Source organism: Macaca nemestrina, chromosome 4 (assembly GCF_043159975.1).
Source record: "Macaca nemestrina isolate mMacNem1 chromosome 4, mMacNem.hap1, whole genome shotgun sequence".
In the NCBI taxonomy this organism is placed as follows: Eukaryota; Metazoa; Chordata; class Mammalia; order Primates; family Cercopithecidae; genus Macaca; species Macaca nemestrina.
Genome location: NC_092128.1, coordinates 172,153,058 through 172,161,190, shown reverse-complemented (window position 1 = coordinate 172,161,190; position 8,133 = coordinate 172,153,058). Strand labels below are relative to the sequence as shown.

The 8,133-nt window shown below is 38.9% G+C and overlaps 1 pseudogene; it reads right to left on the bottom strand.

Annotated features, from left to right (window-relative positions):
* Window positions 1–5,051: 5,051 nt before the first annotated feature.
* LOC105472952 (glyceraldehyde-3-phosphate dehydrogenase pseudogene) lies at window positions 5,052–6,164 on the bottom strand (annotated as a pseudogene).
* Between the last annotated feature and the right edge of the window lie 1,969 nt (window positions 6,165–8,133).

The following is an 8,133-nucleotide window of genomic DNA, read 5'->3' as shown; positions in this document are numbered from 1 at the left end:
ATTTGTTGGTTACTTTATCTTATTCCATGTGGATTTTGGCCCAATGATGACAACTGGTGGGTGGGGGAGGGGTGGTCCCAGAACAAATAAGTGAACATTTTGTCTGCTACTTTATTGTGATCAGACAATCTAGGAAACTTAGAATAGAAAGAAAATCAGAGTTTACTTTACCTGATCTATTCGAAGGAAATATATATCAGTCCTGATTGATTGCCATCTTCTATTCCAAATGTGCAACAATGATCTAGCTAATAAAAAATTCTGAGAAAAGGATTTCTCAGATACACTTTAAATATTTGCACATTTCCAGGCTTCTTTCATCTCTGCAGTTCCTTACTGTCTCTGACAACACATCCAGGAGACCTTTATACCCTGAAAAGTAATTTACCTAATACTGGGGGTATGAGCACATTTAAAATGTCTTCAGGTTCTCTTACTCTTTATTCTCCAATACTAAGCTTGACGTTAGAGTGGGAAGAAAACAGCTTTAAATTAAGACAACCACATACCAGACTCCTGGTTCAGCCACTTATTAGCTGAGTTACTGTGGGAAAATTATCAACCCTTCCATACCTCATTTTGTTTCTCTATTAAGTTGAGGATTCCTGTTAATTCACAGAGTTACTATAAGGGCAAAATGAAAATATGCAATCAAACAAAATTAATTGAAGATATTATTCTCACATTACAATTTTTAACTTTTCCAGTTGGAATATCATATCCCTTAATGCAGAAGATTTCATCTTCACTCCATAATTATTGAGTACTTACTATGTACCAAGATAAATATGAAAAAGATACAGTCTCTGCCTGAAGCAGGCTTAGACAAGTAAAATATAAGAAGTGTCAAACAGTGTACACAGGATATTTTGAGAGTACACAGGGGACTGAGATGAGGAAGGTCAGAGAGGCCACCAAAGGAGCTTACTCTTGGATCTTTTAAGCATGTCTTGTTCAGGAGAGGAACTGTAACAAGGGAGAGTACCCTGAGCCTAAAGAACAATTTGTGCAAAGGCACAGAGATGAATAAAGTCTTGGTAAAATAAACGCAATGGGTCAGGATGGCTGGAGTACAAAAACAAGAGAGTGGCAAGATGTGAAAATAGACACTGGCAGGGGTCTGATCACAAACAAACAACAGTAACAGCAAATGTGCCTGGGAGTTTATTCTCTATCTCAACTACTGCAGAGGGCCTCTGCTATGCTCTGTTTGTTTCCCCCAAAATTCATATGGTGAAATCCTAACCCCCAACATGATGGTATTAGGAAGTGTGACCTTTTGTGGAGTGATTAGGTCATGAGGGTAGAGACTTCATTATGGGATGAATGCCCTTGTAAAAGACGCTTCAGAGAGCTAGCTTGAGCCTTCCACCATGTGAGGACACAGCTAGACGACGTCTTCTGTGAACCAGAAACAGACCCTCACCACACACTGAATGTGCTGGCATCTTGATCGTCGACTTCTCAGGCTCTAGAACTGTGTGAAACAAATGTTTGTTGTTTATAAGCCACCTAGTTTATGGATTTTTGTTATAGCAGCCTAAAAGACTAAGGCGAACTCTAAAGGATTTTCATGAGAGTGAGGGGAAGATAATATTCCTAGAATCATACTTTTAAAATATGGCTTGGCTACAACATAGAGAATACTTTACAAGGAAGCTAAAGCCAAAGGCAGAAAAATCATTTAGAGGTTTCTGAAATAATCCTGGACAGAAGTAAAGGGAATCTGAACCAGTGCAGTGCAGATAGGTTGGAGAAGATGGAATGCCTCCTAGAGATATTAAAAAGGCAAAGTTACAAAACTAAGGCACCAGTTCGGGGGTTAGGGAAAGGGGGTAGTGAAGTACCCCAGTTTTTGTCTTGGATAAGTGAAATTTGAAAAAGAATGGTATGTAACAGGAAAAGGAATTGGAAGACAGATGATGAAATTCCTTTTGAACATATTAATTTGAGATACATCGATTTCAAGATCTAGAGGTCTTATTGTATTACTTTGAGATAAAATCTAATTTTCTTGGAATTCTATCAACTGAAAATTTCTATTATTTAGGACTGACTTGATTTACCAAGATCAGGAATGAAAGAATACATGACTACAAACCCCATGGATGTGAAAAAAAGATAATATGTAAAGGCTACAAATAACTCTATACACATACATTTGACAACTGAGATAAAATGGAACAATTTCTCCAAAATCAATAAATACCAAAGCTTACCTAAGATGAAATAGATAATCTGGGTAGTCCTAAAGCTATTAAAGAAATTGAATTGATAGTTTAAAACATCCGTAAAAGATATCGCCTGGACAAATTATTTCACCAATCAGTTCTACCAAACATTTAAAAAAGAAATAGCACAAATTCCACATAACCTCTTCCTTAGAAGAGGAGGAAACACTTCCCACTTTATTTTACAAGACCAACATTAGCTAGATACCAAATAAACAACCTAATCTTAAGGAGAAAAAAACTAATGCAAACAAGAAACAGAAGGAACATTTTCTTTAGTTTTCTTTTTTTAAAAAAATCTTTATTTTTGTTGTTTATTCTTTTATATGACTCAACTGCAGTAAAGTAGGAACATTTTCAAAAGAGCTTTGAGTAATAGGACAAGCTTACAATAGCCACTCGAATTTGACAAAATGAGAGCACAAAAATTAGAATATAAAGAATGCTGTAGTATGAAACAGGAAAACACTACGCTTAGAAAACAAAATAAGAACCAAAATAATGTCATCAAAAATAAGCAAGCTTAAATCACAAGTTAAAAATGAGTAAGATCAAAAGAGCAGAAAACAAAATCAATATACTTACATTTAGAAAAAAGATTGTGATAATTACACAGTAATGCAAATAAACATGAGGTGCTTAAAGAATCATAGAGAAACTGCTAGATATGGAGGACAAAAATAGAGAGCCCAACAAATGTTAATTGATGTCTCAGAAGAAAAAAAATAATTCAGCAGTGGAATAAGAAAAGTATTACAGCCGGGCGCGGTGGCTCAAGCCTGTAATCCCAGCACTTTGGGAGGCCGAGGCGGGCGGATCACAAGGTCAGGAGATCGAGACCACAGTGAAACCCCGTCTCTACTAAAAATACAAAAAAATTAGCCGGGCGCGGTGGCGGGCGCCTGTAGTCCCAGCTACTCAGGAGGCTGAGGCAGGAGAATGGCGGGAACCCGGGAGGCGGAGCTTGCAGTGAGCCGAGATCGCGCCACTGCACTCCAGCCTGGGCAACAGCGTGAGACTCCGTCTCAAAAAAAAAAAAAAAAAAAAAAGAAAAGTATTACAAAGATATATCACAAAATAATTAACAGTCCTGAAATGAGAACTCAATTGGCACAGTGAAAAAACATGAAAATTAAGTATGGAATGCTTTACATTTATATAGATCTTTGTTAAGTCATTGAATTATAAGAATGAAAAAACAATTGTTCAGGTATCAGAAAGCTAATCACCTACAAGGAGAAAAAAAAAAAACATGCGGACCTCAGATTTCTGCAAAGCCAAATGCCCAGCTATAAACGAGAACTATCTGCAGTGTACTGTTCAATATGACAGCTACATCTGTGCTTCTGAGCACTTGAAATGTGACCAGTTCAAACTGAGATTCGTTCTGAGTGTAAAATACATCCTGAATTTTGAAGACATTATGAATGAATAAAAAGGTAAAAATCTCATCAACATTTTATGTTGATTACATGACAAAATATTTATATATATTGGGTTAAATAAAATATATTAGTAAAATTAATCCAATTTAGAAAAGGGCAAAGGACAAGATTACATTATTTTCTATGCCACGGTATTAACAATATGACTTAACTCTTGCTCTTTAACTCTTTTATAACCATGTATCACAAAACTGGCAAGATTGTTTTTCTTTAAAATAGTCATTGAAAAATATTCTTACCCAGCAAGATTTCATTTAGAACTGAAAATTTTCAGGGTATAAAATAAGCAATTGTGTTACAATTATGATCTGCCATACGAGGTTCGAGCTTCTCCAGATTTTGACCCTGTTCGTGCTATCTCTGCCTTTTCTCCAAGTTACCTACTGCTTTCCTCTACAGCATTAGCTATTTTAAAAAATAAGCTACTATTTTTGTTTTTCAGCTTAGGCTCTTTGGTCAACTGAGGTCAACTATCCTGATACCGTGAGATCCCCATTTATATCATCTCACCCTAAAAATATATCCCTCCAAAGTCAAAGGATGTCTTTTTCTTTCTGAGTCATTGTATATTAGTCCGTTCTCACAGTGCTACAAAGACACTACCTGAGACTGGGTAATTTATAAACAAAAGAGGTTGAATTGACTCACAGTTCCGCATGGTTGGGAAGGCCTCGGGAAACTTACAATCATGGCGGAAGGGGAAGTGGAAGCAAGATACGTATTACATGGTAGCAGGAAAGAGATGAGCACGCAGGGGATATTGCCACTTATAAAACCATCAGATCTCATGAGAACTTACTATCATGAGTACAGCATGGTGGAAAGCGCCCCCATAATCCAATCATCTCCCACTAGCTCCCTCCTTCAACACGTGGGGATTACAATTCCGATTATAATTCAAGATAAGATTCGTGTGGGGACACAGATCCAAGCCATATCACATTGTGACAAGTATCTGACTCTTGAAGAATTGTAACTACTAGAATTTCAGGCAGTAAGAAAGCACTGGGGTGAGAAAATCCTTTTGTCAAAGTACCTGTATTTCTTGCTATTTCTGCTTCAGTTTTTCTCCCGTGGTTAGAAAAGAGATTTTCCAGTCTTTGGGGTGGAAAGCTGTCCACAGAACACAACAAAATTGAAAGGGGCTTCCCAGTTATCTGAGAAAAGCTTTATAAGAAAGTGCCAGTAACTCACAAACAACTCATATTTTTTACAAAGGAACTTAATTTCCAAAATGATAAATCCACTGCCTGATACTGATTCACATATGAGCACAAACCATCTTAACTCTTTATTAAATGCTATCTTTCAGTATTTCTTTTTTTTTTTTTTTGCATACAGGAGACTTTATTGATGGTACACAAGGTGGGGCTCCCTAGACCCCTCCCACTTCAGGGTGTTTGCCATGGAACCAGTGAGGAGAGGAGATTCTCACTGTGGTGGGGGACTGAGTGTGGCATGGACTCCCCAGCAGCTGAGGGCCTCTCTTTTCCCTCTCGTGCCCTCGCTGGGGCTGGCAGTCTGGGTGCCTTACTCCTTTGAGGCCTACCACCCTATTGTTGTAGCCATATTCATTGTCATATCAGGATATGAGCTTGACAAAGTGGTTCTTGGGCACAATGCTGATCCAGCATGGAAAGTGGAAGAATAAGTGTCACTGTTAAAGTTGGAGGAGAGACCCTGGTGCTCAGTATAGCCCAAGATGCCCTTGAAGGGGCCCTCCAATGCTTGCATCACCACCTTCTTGATGTCATATTTGGCAGGTTTCTCCAGATAGAAGGTCAGGTCCATGATCGACACATTGGTGGTGGGGACACAGAAGGACATGCCAGTGAGCTTCCTGTTCACCTTGGTAGATGCAGCACCAGTAGATGCACAGATGATGTTCTGGAGAGTCCCATGGCTGTCACACCACTGTTTCCCAGAGGGACCATTCCCTGGTCTTGTAGGTGACAGTGATGGCATGGACTGTGGTCATGAGTCCCTCCATGATGCCAAAGTTGGCATGGATGACCTTGGCTAGGGGGGCGAAGAAGCTGGTGGTACAGGAGGCATTGCTGATGATCTTGAGGCTGTTTTTGAACTTCTCATGGTTCACCCCCATCATGAACATGGGGTCATCAACAGAGAGGGCAGGGATGATGACCATTTAGACTCCCCACTCTCAGTACGCCCCAGCCTTCTCCATGGCAGTGGGAGTAAGATGCCAGTGGGCTCCACAATATAATGAGCACTGGTATCACCCCATTTGCTTTTGGTGGGATCTTCCTCCAGGAACATGGTGATAAGATTTCCACTGATGACAAGTTTCCCATTCTCAGCCTTGACAATGCCATGGAATCATACTGGAATATGCAGAGCACGTAGTTGAGGTCAATGAAAGGGTCGTTGATGACAACAATAACTACTTCCCAAAGTTAAAAGCAGCCTTGGTGACCAGGCACTCAATATGGCCAAATCCATTTAGTCTGACCTGCACTTCCACCATGGTGTCTCAGGGTCATGGCTGACACTGCACGAGAAAATATGGCTGTCAAACCAGAGGAGCAGAGAGCCTAATTTCCTTTTAAATACCTGCGTGGCTAAGATACCTTAAGCAGGGTTGCCAATCATTCATTAAATGACAAACATTTCAGTTTTACTACTTTTAATAAGTTCTACCATGTGTTTAAATATTGATCTAAATATAGTACTTTGGGCTTAAAAAGAAAAAAAAATCTTTTTCACCTGAATGATCTACACTATGCTTCACAAGTAATCTCATGTCAATAACCATCTGTTTTCTGAAACTCACTAACACTGTAATGGAGTCAGTTTATTGCCAAAAAGGAAAAGAAAAAATGAAGCCCTTTGTACTCTAACAATTATATCAATTTTCTTCTGATCTCAGCATGGCTCTTAGGCTGTGCCGTCTTGGTGGCATGGTAAATTATTGGATATTTTCATGACAGATACATTTTACTCAAAGTCCATTCAAACATTAAAAAACTAATTTTCTCTTGAAGAAAAAAATCTATTCTGGACCTCAGATAGGATAAATCTCCAGCTTTCCTTAAATAGTAAGATGCGTCATCAAACCCAAAGCGCCACACACTCAGGGTCCCTACAGAAATAGTCATTTTGTTTGTTCAGCTGCACATAACCCCACATATCTCAGCCCCATGCATGCTTGGTATATTTAGTAACCGTTCAAGTTGCTTATCTTTCTTTAGCATATTCTTTAATAATCCTAAGTAAAAAGCTTCTGCTGCTCCAAAAACACATTCCCATTTTGCTCATGGTCAATGAGTCTTGTGGTTTGAGATTCTTTCGCCCACTCTTACATTCAGGGAAGATTATCACTTCCCCACAAAATTCCAATACAGGAGCTTTGATAAGAGATGAGATCATATTTGCAATGCAGGAAATCACTGGGCCTCTGCATCCACAAGTATAAGCATTGTGGTTACCACCCGCAGAAGGTATGACAGTCAAAACAACTGGACAGATGGAGCCTGTTGTTTTGTTCCATCCATTATGTCTTGATTCTTACTTCTTGGTTGGTGATAAGGAGAATGAATGAGCAGGGTGACTTTGTATCAGTATATCCAAAATGGCCTGGCCCAGTGGCTCACGCCTGCAATCCCAGCACTTAGGGAGACCCAGGCAGGCAGAGCACTTGAGGTCAGGAGTTCAAGACTGCCCTGACCAACATGGTGAAACCTTGCCTCTACTAAAAATACAAAAATTAGCTGGGCATGGTGGCGGGTGCCTGTAGTCCCAGCTACTTGGGAGGCTGAGGTGAGAGAATTGCTTGAACCTGAGAGGTGGAGGTTGCAGTGAGCCAAAATCATGCCACTGCACTCCAGCCTGGGTGACAGAGTGAGATTACATCCCAAAAATAAAATTAAAATAAAATAAAATAAATTCAAAATATTGGTGGTGCTTTCCAGATTTTAAGGAAAAGGGGTATATACCAAATGATTTCTAATAAAGCTTCAACTTATATTTCTAGGAAGACCAGAAGGAGGTGGCTGTATTTGTTTTTTTTTTTGTTTGTTTGTTTGTTTTTCTGTGAATAAGGAAGGAAAACAGAAAGAAAGGTGTTTAAATAACAACATCTGAGATCTAGATTCAATTCTGGAAGGATTTTTAGACCTATCAGTTAAATTTAGAGGTATTTTACTGAGTGAGACTTATCTTCCCACATGGCAGGGTTCTAAGAAGAACCTGAGTATTCATTAGAAAATAATGTTTTACTTTAAACTCACAAATAATTGCTTTAAAAAAATGGACCCAGAAACTTCCATCTGTCTTCTTCATTAGTATTGATAGGTTATCTAATATTATGGTTAAAAATACAGACTCTAGAGCCAAACTACCTGAGCTCAAATCCTAGCTCGACCAGTTTTGAGTTTGGTCAAGTTATTCAACCTTTCGGTGACTCAATTCCCTCATGTGTAAAAAGAATATTCATA